This window comes from Tachypleus tridentatus, chromosome 12 (assembly GCF_004210375.1).
Source record: "Tachypleus tridentatus isolate NWPU-2018 chromosome 12, ASM421037v1, whole genome shotgun sequence".
Classification (NCBI taxonomy): domain Eukaryota; kingdom Metazoa; phylum Arthropoda; class Merostomata; order Xiphosura; family Limulidae; genus Tachypleus; species Tachypleus tridentatus.
Window position 1 is genome coordinate 97,691,653 of NC_134836.1, and position 18,443 is coordinate 97,710,095.

The window sequence follows — 18,443 nt, forward strand, 5'->3', positions numbered from 1 at the left end:
AGAGAAATGCCTGTTAGTTTTAGAACTGTATTTTCTTTGTTATATAATGAAAGTATTCTAATCATCAGTGGAAGCCAAGGTAGACTAAAGTGTAAATAACATAACTGCTCTTTTTTTTCTTTTGTTTAATAATTCTATTTTAGTTTAGTTTTATGTTCTAAGTCTTTATTAACTAATGCTAGACCAACACTTTCCAATTAAAAGTACATGCACACCTCTGGTTGTGTACTGCATTGTATTGTCTGCACAAGAGTAAATAAATATTTGCAATCTGTGTTAGTCTAATTATATGCAGTCCAACTGTTGCATTCATTAAGAAACACATCCACAAACAAGATCTGCAAGCACCCTGTTTTTATTGGCTTGGACTTCTCTTCTTTGTTGGAAATCTTTAAGATACCACAGTCACATCATCTGAGGTTTTGATGAAGTGCTTACAATAACCATTAGACTAAAATATCTTGTTAATGACACAGAGTGTTTGTTTCAAATTTTGGGCATCACAGGTTTTCTCTTCTCTCATTTGGAAGTGTTTAATAATTATCCAAGGTATTATTTTAAATTTGCTAAAGGGCAATGAATATCTTTATATATATTAAATTAAAATATAATCTAGCAAAATTTTAAAATTATTAATTGGTCTTGAATAATGAAGAACAAAATTTACCTTGTATTTTGAGTTATCCTTTTTTAATGGAAAATTTCAGCAATTTAAACAATTATTTTATTAAAGTATTTTAACTCGTACAGATTTACATACATTTATAATTTTGGTAGTATATCCTTGTCTTTCACCCATGTATCTTCACTGAAAATGTCTAAAGTGTTTTTGCTCTCCATTTATCAGTATAATAATCCTAATTACACATCTGTTTCCAATAGGAAAAATAATATATAATTATTTTGCTGTAATCTATTTGAGAGGATATGTTGATTTGAAATTTAAATCTGTTAAATAATTATTTGGGTTGGTTTGGTTTCTTTTGAATTTTGCACAAAGATACATGAGGGTTATCTGCACTAGCTGTTCCCTAATATAGCAGTTTAAGACTAGAAGGAAGGCAGCTAGTCATCACCACTCACTGCCAATTCTTAGACTACACTTACTAACGAATAATGGGATTGACCATCATATTATAATGTCCCCACAGCTGAATAGCCAAGCATGTTTGGTGTGACGGGGATTCAAACCTGCAACCCTAAGATTATGAGTTGAGTGTCTTAACCAGCTGGCCATGCCGGGCCAATTTGGGAAAAGAGGAATAAACGCTGTCAATGAAAAACAATTTCCAGATCACTTTTCTGAATCACAGTTTCTACTTGTGGATTTATAAAAAAAAAACTGCATTTAGTTAGTTTCAAATATGTTTCCAGGTGTGACTGCAGTCAGAAGAAAAATTAATGATGATTACCATTAGTAACTGCAGCTCATCAAACTTTATATAATTACTGCAAAATTCAGATATTTTGTTAAATACAAAATACCATATAGCATGAATGTTTAAACACTGCAAGAAAAATATGTTTTATTTCATTCATAGTAAAAACAAAAGAAGACGATTTAACTAACACATTACTTATCTCAGATGCAATAGCTCTTGCATATATATACATTTAAGTATACTAGGAAATAAAATAAGATCACACTTTTAACTCAATTTTCAGTTTCATTAAAAACCTTAAACATGAAAGATAAAATTGCTGTTGCAACATACCAGGTTATTCATTTGAATTAACTTCCAAAATCCGTTTAGGTCAGGTAAGCTACACATTTTGGTGTCAACATCTGGCACTGATGCAAAACTGCATACACAACATACCCAGCAATCAACTGTATCTGACAAGCTAATTGCTTTTATACACTGATGCAGTGGACAATATGTATCTTGCAGTCAATAATGTTTTATAACAAACATATCGTTTACAATTACAATAATGTGTAACTGAAAAACACATCCTGCTAAGCATCAGTGATGTCTAACACTATGTGTCATTTATAAAAACACTAATGTGTGATTGTCTTACATAACATATTTGATGATTAAGAGTATCTGATCTTTTTATCCCACACCTAAATAAAAATGTGGTTAAAATGATGAGCAAGTTACCAACATTTAATGAAAAAGGCAAGCCTCAATTATAAGGAAATATTTTATAATAGATAGAATTTTAGAAAAAAAAAACTGGATTTATATACTGCTTAATTTTTAAGCAAATTTTATTAACTTTTTTGAAGTTAGATTTTCACAAAAGTTTATACTTAAATACTTTTTACAAGTATCTTTATCGCCTTCTTCAACAATATTCTCCTGGAAGTTATTTATCTTTAAACTAAATTACTTTGAGGTTATTAATGCAGAGGGTTTTTCCTGTTTCTTTGTTGGAAATACTAGCTCACTTCTTTCATGTCACAATAACAGAATTAGGCGTTTTTTTACTTTCTGAATTATCACCAGGTTTTGAGTTATTCTTGAAACTAGCATTAGTAGGAAGGGAAACTGTGTACTTTTTCTTGTAAATCCCAGACCTAGTGACAAGCGTTGATAGAGAATCACAAATGTTTGACATAGGCTTAGAAGAAGAGGAATGGATAACACTGCTAGCAGAAGAAGAAAGTTGATAAACTGATACATTTTCTGGGGAAGAATTACTTGAACTCAATGAATTAGAACGACTACAACCCCTAAGTCGAATCACGCAATGTTCTTTGGTCTTTTCTGGGGTATGTAATGCTGGTACAGGTTTTGTGTTATCAAATATTTGTATCTCATCCCACAATTCTACATCAGAATTTGTCTGTTTACTATCTTCCAACTTCTTTGGAGTTTTTTCTGGTTCTTCTATTTTAGTTAGTACTGTCTGAACTACAGGTGTATTAATTGGAAGATCAATAATTAGTTTTTCTAATACATCTTGAGTACTGTTTGGTTTACTGTGCATTCGTTGTATATGAATACGACAATCAGACTTGGTATAAGACTGATAAGAACACAATTTACACTTAAAGCGTCGCACACCAGCATGCACTGCCACATGACGCTTTAAGTTTGAGACGGAGGAAAACTGCCTGTGACATTTTTTACAAAACACATTTTTGATATCTATAAACTTTTGTGCATTTTGAAAAGATTCATTATTTACTTGTATCATTTTTGATGGGCTTTTTTTATCATGCTTCCAACCCCGTCTAAACAGAGTTTGGCTATTTACAAAATCTTCAGGCACTTTTTTCTCTGCTACCCGCTTAGGTCGAGAAATAACATTTGGTGTAACACTTACTCCAGTTGAAGGTTTAAGTTGTTGCTCTATTTTGTTTCCTACTGAATGAAATTGATTACCACAGTAAAGTTCATGAGAAAGCTGTGATGATTTACGCATAAATTTTCTCCCACACTTGTGGCATGTATGCAACTGTAATTTATTGTTAATATTATTAGTGTTTTCTGAAGATTCAATCTCTTTTCTTTTCTTACCATCTTGAAAATTTGTATTTCTAGTTTCTTCATAAGAATAGCACTTTACTTGCTTTTTCAGCTCTTTTAACTGTGCTTTGGTTTTCTGATGATTGTGGGTTAAATGACGTGTTAATCCCCAGATCTGAACAAAAGTTGAATTACAGAACATGCAAGGATATACTATTCGTTTTTCAGCATGAATCCTGGTCATATGGTAGTAAAGGGTGCTTACAGAGGCATAATGTGTTTCACATCTTAAACAAGTCAGCGTTTGGACATTGCAGTCTGTACGGTTTGCTAGTTGTTTAGCTCTACTTGATGAAGGTGTTTGGGATACAAAAGATTCAACAGGTTTTTCTTCTTTTGTTATGCTTTCATGTGGCAAGATATCTGGAATAACAATTGTGTCCTCTTCTTTAATTGGCAATTCTCTTCCTTCTGAAATCTTTTCCAGTTTTTCAGAGCTTTTATTATCTGTTGTTTCAAGTGGTTTGATTGTTTGCATGACTGCATTGGAATTTCCAAAAATTGGTTGTAAGTAAATAGGTGATTTTGTTATTGGCAACTCCTGCTCCTTACTAGTATGCTCTTGGTGACTGATTGTATGCTCCTTAACTGGATCTGGACACAATACTTCTCTGATACTCTTGGGAGCTTCCTTATTGGGCGTGTAAATTTTTGGAACAGAATGTTGTATTATAGGTTCTACACATGTGTCTATGACTTGGTCATTGGAATCTTTATCTTCAGTTTTGGAAGCCACATCTGAGTAATTTTTATTTTCTTCCTCTTTTGGACTTTCTGGCTGAACTGTTATCACTTCTTCTGGAGGGTTCTCAAACAAAAGAACCATTGATTCACAGAGATGTTTCTTGCAGTAAAATCGTTTGTGAGCCAAAAGGTTTGCTAGACTTCGAAACATGTTTCGACAAACTTTGCACTCATAAATAATTCTACATTCATTTAAAATTATGTCTCTTACTTCACGCTGTACCACTCTGCAAACAGTGCAAAATCTGTCGAATATCCTTAGTTCCTAGGTTTAAGGGAGTCTGAAGAAGAGAATGATCCAGTTCTTCAAAGTTTGATGAAGTGTTATTATTTGTACTTTCCTGAGTATTATTTTTAATCAGATTCTTCCCCTGCACTTTCTTCTCCATACTTATCCTTCAACAGCTGTAAAATAAATAAATAAATCTGCTCAAATAAAGTCACTTTTTGTATTTTACTGTTAAAACTAGATAAAAATGTATTCTAAATGGCAAAATATGCTTACATTAACATAATATATTGTGTATTAGGACTTCTAAAATCTGCTTTAATCAGGGACCGAGAAAGTAGAATCTTCTTTTCAAACTAGTATTCTGAGATTGATGCTCTTATCCTGTGTGCTACTGTAGCAAAGGTTCCCCATCCTGACCATTACAGCCAACATAAGTTCACATTTTCCTAACCTGAACCTGAAAACATGTTTCCGATAGATACTTACCTCTCTTACAAATTTTCAATTACTGCTGCCCTCTATTGGCACAGATTTTCAATGCTTGCCACTAGCCTTCAATCTCCTGTTTCTGCATATCCATGCATAAATGATAATGTGGCAAATCTCCACCAACTGGAGAGTGACACAATCTATTGTAACCAGCACTCTCTCCACAATTGCATTCATTAATCATTTTAAGATTGGTCAGAACACCTACACCAAATATTACTAGAACTTGGAAGGCTGGGTGGAAGACGTTAATGGATGTAAATATCTATCGGAAATAAAATTCTGATAAGATATCACCTTTCACTAGAATCCAACATTGAACTGGTGGAAGGCTGGTGAAAAAATGATCTTCCTTTAGAAAGTGCCCAAGGAGAAAAAATGAGATGGGAAATCTGATCCAGATATATTCATTGTCCTTTTATGACTATGTTGTGAGCATAAAAGGCAGAAAACAATGAAGGAATTGCATAACACTTATTAACATTCCCTATCTTCTCATTATAACGTTCAAAAAAGATACCCAAAGGAAAACTGTCCAAAATTATAACGATTTTGAATGCTTAAAAAACTATTAGATGAGAATCACTACTAAAATTGTACTGATAAGCTACAAAGAAAGACTTACAAGTTTTAAAGCAAAAAGAATTAGAAAATATTTCTTTAAGTTTTCAAAACTATAAGAAGTTTCTAACCAAAGTTACTACTTTTCCAGCTAGATTGACAAATAGTTTGACAGGCTGAGGCCTAGAGCTTTTTACAAATTACAGGACGTTATTATGTAACAATACTCACTTAAAGCAGTGAGAAAAATGTAAAAGGTTTGAGTAACATGACATCAATTCACAACAACTGAACTACACAACAAATACTTTGTAAACACTTACATAAGCAAACTGGCCATAATTATCGCTTCTAAAAATAACTTACTTTAATGCTTAAGCAAAATAAACCAAGTAATAGTCTTGTATTAACCTTAAAATGAACAGTCATGTATATATGATAAGTCCCTCTTCAAAATGAATATTTACATATTTTTTACACTGTATACAAAGTCTCTTTTAAATTCATACACAAAATCTACTCATACAGTCTGCATTAACATATGCAGTCACCTAGATGGTTTCTGGTTGATATGTTGTAGGGTTGATAACTGTAAGCACATAGCAGTTCTCCTTGTCAGAAACAAGTTCTAGTGATCCAGTCAAGCCCAAAGATACTCTGCTAAATGGCTTTTCTTCTCAACAAAGGCTCCATTACTACCTTCCCCCTAAGTATTTTTCTTTTGCAGATGTTACATGACCTGCAGAATTTGGTCATATCTCTGCTGACTCTGGCCAGTAGAAGTTGTTGGTAATTCTACCTACTGTTTTCCTTCTTCCAAACATCCTCCCATAATTGACTCAAAAGCCAGCTTCATCACTTGAGTTCTGTATTTTGTTGGCATTATGATCTGTTTAATGTTTAACTTAGCCAGTATAACCAGCTCAATAGATCCAGTAAAGCACTCCCTTGTGGTTTTCTGCTGTGTAAGTCCCTTTCCCTTTTTGTCTTATGCTAGAATTTTTCACAGACACTGTCCCAAAGTTTCTGCAGTGAAGGGTCTTTTGTCTGTGCTTTCATCAGTTCCCATAAAGATATATTTTGGATGTCATCTTTTGAAAGTCACAGGAGCCTCAAGTCTTGCTTCCTCCTCTTTTCCCGAGCTCTTGTGGTGACTGCAGATACCTCATCAGCCTCCTTTCTATATGGCATACTGCTAATCACCAAGTCATAGATTGGTGCCTTCATAAACATGGCCTCCATGTAATATGGAGTGTCCATCTTCATTCTTGCTGTAGGAAACTTTCTCCCTGTCACATAAATCAGCATAAAAAAATTGTACCTTGGCCACAATCTAGCCATCAGATACTAGACTAGTTCCCACTTCTGCATTACTGCACCATATCTCATAGAACTTTCACTTTCTTGTTTCCATCATGGCCTTCACCGACTGGCATCTTGTGACTTGTTGACACCTCTTGATGTTTGTCACATGCTATAATCACCACTGGCACTGTTAGTTCACTTGCTAACTCAGGCTTGCCATCAATCATGCAATGTTTAATCATGGTGATAGCACTTCCTTCTTGTGGTGAGATGAGTTATTTTGATTCTGTTTCTTTTGGCAGCACCATCCATAATGACAGTCACTCATTTCTTGTTTCTTGCCAACATTATCATTTTTTCTACATATTGCTCCAGCTGTTTTATGTTGAGATTTCTGCATTTGCTTGTTGGTGACAGACTTGCACTCACTTGCAATGTTCCCATTTTAAAATAAACATAACACCTCTTCTGTCTTTTGACTTCTTGTCACTTACAGTGGCATTCTGCTTTTGGTTAGCCATCACTGATTCTCTCTTTAACTAGTTATTCTGGGACTTGCCAGTGATATTTCCCTCATGGGCTTCCACACAATGTCCTGCCAGCTTGAGCATCTGGTCTACATCTTTTGGTGCTCTTTTCTTTAGGATGGACATGTCAGTTGAGCATGTGATCATGAACTGTACACATATTAAGTAGATCTACCAGTCCTTCAAAACTATTTTCACACTTGGCCATGTCAGTTCATCTTATCAAGTATCTCTGTATATGTGCCTCAAAGTGAAATACAGTTTCTCCAGTATAATATGATGTTTCTGAACTTCTGAAAAAAACAACTTCCTTGATAAGTTCATAATGTTTCAAAAAGGCCACTTTCAACTTTTCATAGTCAATTGCATTTTCTTGTATCATGCCTGAATAAATTTATGAGTCTTTTCCTGCAAGAAGGGAGCTGAAATAGTCTCCCCAATCAATTTTGTCACAGTTTTCACTTTAGGCAAATATTTCATATCTCTCCAGGAAAGCATCCATGTGATCTTCCTGTTCATCAAATGTGGGCAGCTTGTGTCAACTGGCTCTGAACTATTTATCATTCTTGGGTCCTTCTTTCTATTGGATAAGCTTGGCAATTTCAATTTGTGCTATTATTCTATTTCCAGTCTTTCTTTCTCTCTCCTCCCTCTGTTAGATCGCTATCTTTTAGCCTAAGCTGCTCACCTCTCTCTATCCATTTATCAAAAGCATTCAACATGGTTACATAGCATGATTATGTTTTCAACATAACTACATTTGTGCTTATATAGGTCTATTTCTGTTGTTGATCACATCTTCTTCTACCACCATTTACCACTGTATAATGCTGGCTGGCTCGTCAAATGTCAGGTTTTATGCAACCAGATTCATTACTGTAGGTATATGTGACCTGTTGGCAATAAATTTCAACAACAAAAGGACAGCATGCAATTTACTTGTTTAAAATGATATACATCCAAAACAAGTCAAATGTATATAGAAAAATTTGTTACACTGTTGGTTGTTACAGTTATGTCCACAGTTTTAAATAACTGTCTAGTTTTTACCAAAGTCCACACAGACGAGTTCAATTACTTTAGAACATCCTTTAACAAAACAAATTATTCTCCCTTACTTTGTTATTACAATATAAGCTCTTAAACTTGCTTGAGAGATTGCCTGTTACAGCTGAACTGATATATACAACCTAACTTTACCTTCACTACCTTTCTTTTCTTCTAACTTGGTTGCCTATATATATTGCCTGACTGAGTAACAATACTCAATCAAAGAAATGAGAAAAGTTTTGAAGGTTCGAGTAACATGATGTCAATTCACAACAACTGAACTACACAACAAATGATCTGTAAATAGTTACAGTAAGTAAACTAGCCAAAAGTATCACTTCTAAAAATAACTTACTTTAATGCTCACACAATATAAAGTAAATAACACTGTCATATTAAACTTAGATGGAACAATCTATACACTGCTTTTGTAAATAAAAGTACAGATGTAGAACTGGTTATCTTAATTTTCAGAAAACATTTGACAAGGCTTGTTAAAATTATTACCTCTGTAAGTGTGAAGGACAAGCTGGCTCATCAGATAGAAAAGTTGCTGGATAGAAGAAAGCAGAGAGTCATTATAAATGTAGTTAATTAAAACTGGATAAATGTCACGAGTGGGATACCTCGGCACTCAGTGTAAGGACTTTTACAATTTACATCAGTGATATAGAAGAAGGAATGATCATTAACTTACATAAATTTGCCGATAATATTAAAGTTTTTGGTGTTGCTTGTTGAGAAAAAGATGCTGCTGCTTTACAAAATTATTCAGATTATTTGTTGAGTTTAATGAATAAATTGCAAATGGCTTTTAATTATAATCAATGCAAAGTAATATATACGAGATATCATAATTTGAATTGTAAATATAATTTTTATAGAAATACAGTTAAGTGTTATGGAAAAAAAAAAGATATTGGAATTTTGGTTTCAGTAAGTATGCTGTTACCAATAGTTTGAAGAACTGTATTGTCTTGAGCTTCTTGCCTCGTGCAGGAAATTGAATTATTAGAAAGAGTTCAGAGAAAGGCTATGAGGATGCTACCTAAAATGGAAAGGTTGTCATATGATCTCTGAAATTGCTCCTTTGTAAAAAGATGAGTTAAAAGGGATCTAATTTGAGGTGTTTAAGATTGTTAAGGGAATTGACAGTGTCAAGACATCATCTTTTAGAGTATTTAATGGTGAGAAAGGTAGGACTAACAGAAACAAATATAAATGTTTGCAGTGTAGAAGGCCATTTCAGCTAAAACAGTTTTATTTTTCTCACTGGGTGGTTGCTGTTTGAAATGGGTTGCCTTCAATTAAGTATAATGGATGCAGTGAATTTAATGGCTGGCTTTGAATGTTTATTTTTATTTCAAAGTTTAGTAAATAGGATGACTTGGATGAGCCAATGAGACCTTAGTCATTCTGTGTATATTATCATTCAGAGTATACATTTAAATATGTAATTTCATGCAAAGCTACTCAAAGGCTATCTTTGCTAGCCATATCTAATTTTGTAGTGATAGACTTGAGTGAGAGTAGCTAGTCAAAATCTCTCAACTCCAACTCTAGTAAAGAACAGTAGGATTGACTATTACATTATAAAATCTAATGGCTGAAAGGGGAAACATGATTGATTAGGGTATTCAAACCAGGAACTTACAGATTGCAAGTATAGTGTCCTAATCATCAAGACATGCCAGTCTTCATGAGATTACAGAAAAGCTTGTTTATTTGTATATAAAGTAAATTTATCATTACTTAAACAACATACACGAGTACAAAAATTCATAGTAATATTTTTAATTCAATTTTATATTTCTAAATAAACAAACAGAATACTTGCTATTTGTCTGGAATATTGGACATATAACCATGGCCTTTTTTTTAACATGTTAATATTCTTGTTGTGAAGGGTCTTACCACAGTCATATATAAAGCTATAATAACAAGTTTGTTTAAAAATTCCTATAACCAAAACAAAATATTTTATCTCTTATTTACACTTCTAACATACACTCAGAGGATTGCTTTAAGGCTTATCAAATGTTACCTAAATCTCTCTAAATTAACAACACACAGGTCTTTCCTACACGTCCTTTTAAACTTCCATGTTGCAAGTGTGTAATTTTTGCACTACTTAATAATAAAACTTAATTTCCACTATCTAGCCCATTCAATAAGATTATCAAGGTAGTTCGGAATAAGAGACACTTTTTCAATAAAATTCACTCTTTCTAGTTCTGTATTATCAAAACAGCAAGTTTAGAAATAGCACTATACAAAAAGCTACCAAATTTGTAACACAAAAACAATAAAGGTTCCACAATATAATCTGAGAAATCTCATCTTTCACTTTTTCCTTGTTGCAAAAATCCTTCCTCATCCTCACTCTTTCATTTCTACCACAAAGTTAATTATCAATCTAATCTGGCATCTAGTTTATCTATTAAAGATTTATAAGAACCTACCAAAGACTTTCTGAAAATCAAAGTATACAACATCAAAGTAGACAGAGACCTTACAAAAGGTACACGTAAGTAGATTGCTAAGAGACATTAATGAAATGCTAACCTTCCAAATTATTTTCTAAAAAAAATGCTGATAACAGATTCCAATATTTGGTTAACAACAGAAGTCAATCAAATTAGCCTACATGTATTTTTTTAGAGTTCTGGCCTCCTCCCTAAACCCTTTGACTTAAAATACAAAAGAGGAATCACATTTGAAATTTTCAAAATTTTTAGAAATATTATTGATGTAAAGACATTATAAAAAATAACAAGCTTATATTAAAGATTTCTTATGTTCATTGCAAATATTAGAATAAATCTCTTTATGATCAGAAGTTATGCTTTTTAAAAGTTATTCAAACTTTAAAAAGTATATTTAGAAACAAAATTTAAGTAAAAATTATTCCCATCTTTACAAACAAAACTAGGAAGCTTGGAAATATTATCACAATTAGTAAAACAATTACGAAGAAATATTTTTAGTAACAAGGTTCACTTTAAAACATCTATTTCCAAAGTTAACACGGATATAAAAACTCTTCAAATTAAATTTTGGGCTAACATTCTTTTAGTTTTAACTCAATTTTTCTTGACTTATTTTTCTTTGTTTCTAGAAATCTTAGCACCTTCTGTTCTACAAGTGAATTTAATGTTCATGTAAGATCAACATTTTTATTTACTAATAGAAGAAATACAATTATCTACATAAACTTATCAAATGTTTTTTTGTTCCAAACACAAAAACTTGGTAGCAATATGTTCCTTTTCATACAGCAAAAACATCCAAACTAAATAGAAACATTGGGGGAATAATTCAGAGCATTAATTGTGACTTTAAACTAAAAACTTACCAAAGTATTTCAAAATCTAACAGGCCTACCTCTTACTTTATATAATAAAGTAAGTGAAAACTTTTAGTTTTATTTATATGAGTAGTCATGAAATGTATTAATTAATATAACATTAATGAAATTCACTCCAAAATTTTCAAATGGGTATAACAACAGTCAACATTTTCTTTCTTTAAATGCAAAATATATTCACATTAGTATCATTATTCATATCACCAGCCCTTTTTTAAATTATATCAGTTAATTTAACCCCATATAATAAAAAATGTTTTCTATTTCTAGACTGCAAAACTCTTAAGTGGATATTTTATGTAAAGAATATAACAACCATGGACTATTCTGGAAACCTCTTGATAAACACTTCAAGCTTTACCTAAAATGTTAATAAATTTTAGTCTCATGCTGCACTTTATGTTTTAATTTAAATTTAACACTTTGCAAAATATTTGCTTCATTCTGAATAATATGAGCTTATAATTAACGAAACTATATATATTTAAACATATACAACTGATCATAGTGGAAAAAGATTAACAGTAAGGTATCTATCAAAAATAAGACATATATATGATAAAAGTTTATTTTGAAATACCCATCAACTCATAACTTACAGTCTTCTTTCTTTTTTCTTCTTAAATTTTACCTTCCAAATAAAATATTAAACAACTACAGTTTAATTCATATTAGTTTTGAAAAAAACTTAATCCATTGGCTATGTATACGAGATATTTAGTTTATTAATAAATTACACCACTGAATTTTAAGTAAAAGACAAAACCTGGCCAGAAAGTAGAAGACTAGATAACCTGCATTTAATTCAAAAGATATTATGTTAATGATAGCAAAGATTTCATTATCACATTTAAGTGCAACACAGATTATTAATAACATAAAACTAACAAAGTAACGTTAATTGTTTTTTAAACGCACACAGCTTTTCTTGGTCGAGGGCTATGAATGTGGTATTTAACTTACAACACAAGTGACTTATCGCGTACAACGGTGTGCACAATCATGGCCGTGTCTAGAGCCCATTCGGAGCGAAGTAGAACACCCACAGATTAGTAGTTGAATCTCCATAGAAAAACTTCAGAAAAAGCACACAAAATTAAGATGAAGTTTCTTAAAGTATTTTTATAAATATTATCATAGGAAGAAAGACTACTTATGTTAATTTGTCATTATCAAGTACACCTATAAAACCTTCGCCTTGTGCCGTGCATTACCACGATGAATTTTTAACTCGTGTTATGCAACGAACACTGAGCAAAATCTGTAAATGTTAGGCTTATTCAAATTATCTGGAGTTTATGCTTTACCCACTCTTCATAACGGTAAAAATAAAACTAGCAGCGAACAGCGTAAGACTTCTGATTTCGGAAATATATTAAAAAAAACGTACCGTTCCAGAAAACAACGAACAGGATCGACACAGTCCAATACAAGATATGAGCCACGAAACGCGTACGATTAAGACCCTAAAGAAAAAGAAAGTTTCTTCGAACCTAATCACAAAACATATCAATAGATGGCAATAGCATCTAACACACGTAATATTACGCATTCGACAACTTTATACCATTATTTGTTCTTATTGTGGGCTTGTCTTTAAATCTGAGTACTTTATTTATTCACTTTTTACAATTACTCACGTAATTATCTTAATCCATACCTTTAAAATAAAAAGAAGAAACTTCATAAAACATTATTTCTCTGAATAATATTACTATACTTAAAAATAACGTAATCTTTACATGAAAAGTTTGTTTTTAAACGTTCTCTCTATATATATTTCTAAATATTATTTAAGAAAATACTATGTACTCTTATAATTGGAGAAACGCTAGACCAACTGTTACAAAATATTGCATGTGTCATTAGGGCTCTTGAAGGTATAACACAGAGGACGGTTTTCACGTCTCACCCCCCTCCGAGCCCCATTGTCTCAAATTTAAGTAGTGTCTGCTTATAATGGGTAAACCGTGGGACCAGTTTTCATTAAGCCTGGTATATACGATTAGCCATTCCGATGAATGGGATGATGTTATTGATAATTAGATATAATCTAACTATGTCATCTCTGGGGCCACCCATGTCTTTCTCGTGCATTGAACGTGTACGTCAACTGGTATATATATATTCATATTTTCTCTCCAAATTTCCATTAAAGGTACATAACATGAAGCTATCGGTCTTGAAATGTTATATATATATATATTGTATACTTCTATTAAGGGCCTGGTATGGCCTAGCGCGTTAAGGCGTACGCTTCATAATCTGAGGGTCGCGGGTTCGCGCCCGAGTCGCGCCAAACATGCTCACCCTCCCAGCCGTGGGGGCGTTATAATGTAATGGTCAATCCCATTATTCGTTGGTAAAAGAGTAGCCCAAGAGTTGGCGGTGGGTGGTGATGACTAGCTTTCTTTCCTCTAGTCTTACACCACTAAATTAGGGACGGCTAGCACAGATAGCCCTCGAGTAGCTTTGTGCGAAATTCAAAAACAAACAAACAATGCTTCTATTAACAAATGCGCTCTTTCATTATTCTCTCTAAATACTCATTATGCTATATAATAGCAAGAAACAGAATTTGTTAATATACAACTTTGTTTTTCTTTTGCTGTCAATGTATAATAAGGACTGAATGCAGATACAGTGTTTCCCTTAATTACGAGAAACCCACCTGAAATAAATATGTATCTCAGAACGGCTGGTTTTGGTATTAACACATGTGCATATACACTAACTTTGTTTCAGACAAAACAGATGAACATGGGATATTAGAAGATATGAATACACTTTTCGAACAGTTAAATATAAAAGAAATGTCAGTAACTGTTCAGTTCAATTACCAATAGAGCTAATTAATGTAAGCGTTGTCCCGCTAAAATATAAAACTAAGCAAATTAATACTAATTTGTTATGTAATAACTGATTATTTCTATTTTACTACTTTTCATTACCTCTGTTTACATATATAAATGTACTTTTTCGCTTACAGTTTTTGGGAATACATCTCGATCATGAATAGAATGTTGTAATTACGCACAGAGGTTTGTATCCTGCACAAGCAAATTGGATTTCACTGCTCAGGACTGTTAATTAACTGCAGTTCTTAATTTTACATTATGTATAAGAAGATTCAAGTAAATTGTTCTTTTATTTTTCAATAACAGAATAGAACAATGGAAAATAGACTTAAGTGTTGCCATGCCCTTTTTTGTGTGTGACTATGTAAACAATAAACCCCTGCTAACGTAATTGTTGTCTTTAGATAGGCAGGCAAGGTCACACTTTGAAATGTGGTAGATCTATATATAATTCTTTTCAGAATGAAATAACGAAACTGTGGTTTGGAATGTTTTTCGTTCTGCTAAGTATTTGGTCTGTTAATACTTAAGGTAAATTTGATATACTGGATTTCGAGAATTCGGTACTTATCTACAGAGTCATAACACGTTAAATCAGCAAGTGTCCAAACATAAACATAGATAACGAATTGTTAATACGTTTTGGCCTGAATGGTTTGTCGTAAACGTATGGTAATGAAGTTTCAATTGTTTCTCACACAATTGTTTCTTACGTCTCTATTCTTAATCAAAATATTCTTCGTGTGAAAATTTGACGAAACGTGCGTAAACCGTTCAACTCTGTCTGCCTGTCTAAATTTTATAAATTATGTCTGTCGATCGCAACCCGCATTCAACGTATTGTCATGACATCCAGGATCTGAATAGACATTGGTATTAGGTCAAAGTCAAAGACAGGACCGTCGAGAAATGGGACAATTACTTTGGGGCACAGATACAGTCGCGGGAATCACCGAGAATGTACTGACAGATCCACTGGAAAGTGGTACAGGAAATTGCACTGAAAGTAAAGAACTGCTAGGAATACTTGTCTTTTCCTTAATCTAAAACTTATACTGACCTTTGACGTGTTACTCAAAGTTACGAGTATCCACACTAAGTTGTTGAGTTGATATCAGACACAGTACGACCAGAATAATTGTTTTCTTTACCAAGTGCGAATATCTGTGCTCTGGTCGCTGTTTCCTCTGCTTAGAAGTTTATTACACTATAATAACATTACTTAGAATTGTCTTATAGTAACAGGTGTGAGATCTCTCCTGAGATCCCTGGGCATCAGGAATTACTGTAAATTTAGTAAGGTATTGTGTTATTGAGAAGTAAAACTAACTTGTGCCTAGTTACCATTTTCTTGGCAGCGTTTAATTTACTAACACTGTAAACATACCCCAGGATTCTCTTTAGAAGTAATCCAAAAGTGGAGAAGTTACTTCATCTTATCGTTCTAGATAAATAATTATTTATATATTATTATTAATATGCAATGTAAAAATTTAATAAGTTTGAATTTGTATTTATGGTTCTTATAACAAAAAAAAGGGAGATCAGTGCATTATAAGAAGTGATTTAAATTAAGAAAAGGTTTTGAGATTGGTATATATATATATATATAAGGGCTATTCTGTATAGACATTCAGTGTAATAACAGTTAAGACTCAATACAAGTTATATTACCTTTTTTAATCCTGTAACAGAGTTTAAGGCATATTTTAGCAGGAATTCTTTCAATGGCTAGAAGAAATACATTCTTGTAAGTTTGTTAGAATTTGTGGGCCAAAGCACTAACCAGAGGTATTGCTAAGCTTTGGCACACAGGGCCCCTGCTCTGATCCTGTGTGACAGTGACCTGAATCTCCAGTTGGTGTCATAAAAGATCAGAATAGAAAACCTTGAGTGATATCATACTGAAATACTAAACATTTTCATGCTTATAGGCCTAAGTTTTTTAAGCACCTACCAATGTCTAGCACTAATTGACAAACTTTAAATATATATTCACAACCCAGATCTTCATAAAGTAACTGTCGTCAGTAACATCTGTAAAAAGTACAAAATATAGTTTTAAAACATTACTATTTCTCCTAAAATGGCAATGAACCATTTTTATTAAATCGCTTGTTTTTTTTCATCTAAAGTCACTGAACCAAACATATTTTATGTCTTATTTCACAATTTTTTAAATTTAAATAATGCATCAAATCAAGCAGCTATGTTACATATCATGAATCTGGCATAGCCTAGTAGTTAGCATGTTTGGACTGTAAATCTGAGGGTTCAGAGTTCACATTTATTTCCCTCAAAATAAGTTTTGCCATTTGGTGCTGTGAGTTGAGTGCACAATAAGAGTTAAATCACACTGTTTAATCACATAAGAGTCTGGATGATAACTCCTGGCATTTGACTTTAACTAATGATTTTTCATTGTTTTAACATTATTTTTGTACTTTGATTTAAGTGGTAGTTTTAGTAGGATTGAATGGGAAGATGATGTTCAACATGTAATTTTTGTTTACACTTGATTTTGGAGTTATTTTTTAATTTGCATGTAACTTTTGTTTATTTTAATTTATATTAAGTGTTATTTTCACTTAAGGTTAAGAAGTTTCAGATTAACTTACAAGGGGAAACACTAAACTGGTGAGATAATTTATGTTTCTTCACACATCTGTTAGAAGTTTCACTCCAATCGTAACACAACTGCCCTTAAGTTTTGTTTTACATTTGTTAAATAAAGATTATAAATTGTGTACCATTCACTCCAATACTTAAAAATCTCTGAATGTCCGGCTAGTGAGTCCTAACTGAATACTCGAAGGAGATTTATATACCAGAAAATAACACTTCACCATAAGACAGTAGAAACTAAAGAAAATATTAATTAAAGAATTTTTCTGTTTACTGACAGCTCTCCAAACTTTTATTTGTGAATATACCATTAAAGTTATCTCAAATATTTCACAATAGGCATTAAAAATGACAGACAGAAGTTGTCTAATCATTGTAACATTTTATTTTTATTCACTGAAACCATCTGAAATTATTAAGATTGACACAATGATTAATTATCATTATTTTTAAATAAAGTGTAAGGTAAGCAAACACAATATAGACACACACACACATCTCTTGATTTTATGAAAGATCTCAAAAATACCACTTTGTTTGGAACTGTTACTGCATAAACTAGATTTGTGCCCCATATTTATTTTATTAAAGATATCAATTGAAAACAAGAACTATAAGCATATAATATTATAACTACCTGTTATCTTTAATTAAATGGTTAAAACACCATTTGAAATTTTGCAGAAGTACAAATTTAATTTTGCTGGTTTAATATGTGATGATTTTCTGCCATTTTCTTTAGATTATCAATATTAAGTTAATTTGCAAAACAAAAGTAATTACCAGAAATCTCAGTTTATTTATGGATTAAAATAAAAGTTCATACAAACCACTTCTGACTGTTACAAATATTACAAAAGTGAAATTATTATTATCAAATGTTTATATACTGACTGCTTTATTAAAACTGTCTGGATATTTAATACATAACTAAAACATGTTTAGAGTAACAAGACATTTACCTATGGAAGGCAAGAAAGTCATGTGACTACTTAGTAATAAGCTGCAAATAAACGTAATGATAACGATGAGATCTACAGTTAGTGATATGTAATTATAATTATATAATTATCATAAATCAAACTATTTCAATATAAAAATGTATACTTTCATAAATAAGTTTTATTCACATGTTCTTGTAAACATTTTAATACGGGTTTAGGTTTTAGTTACGAGTGCTGGAACAGTAGTAAAATAGATGTG

At 32.1% G+C, this 18,443-nt stretch overlaps 1 pseudogene across 1 annotated transcript; it reads right to left on the reverse strand.

Annotated features, from left to right (window-relative positions):
* Positions 1 to 340: 340 nt before the first annotated feature.
* On the reverse strand, positions 341 to 13,229 carry LOC143234106 (zinc finger protein 800-like; annotated as a pseudogene). The gene is made up of 3 exons (XR_013018518.1): positions 13,148 to 13,229; positions 8,898 to 8,943; positions 341 to 4,631 (listed from the first exon to the last, which is right to left on the reverse strand). The product of XR_013018518.1 is annotated as a zinc finger protein 800-like (transcript).
* Positions 13,230 to 18,443: the final 5,214 nt, after the last annotated feature.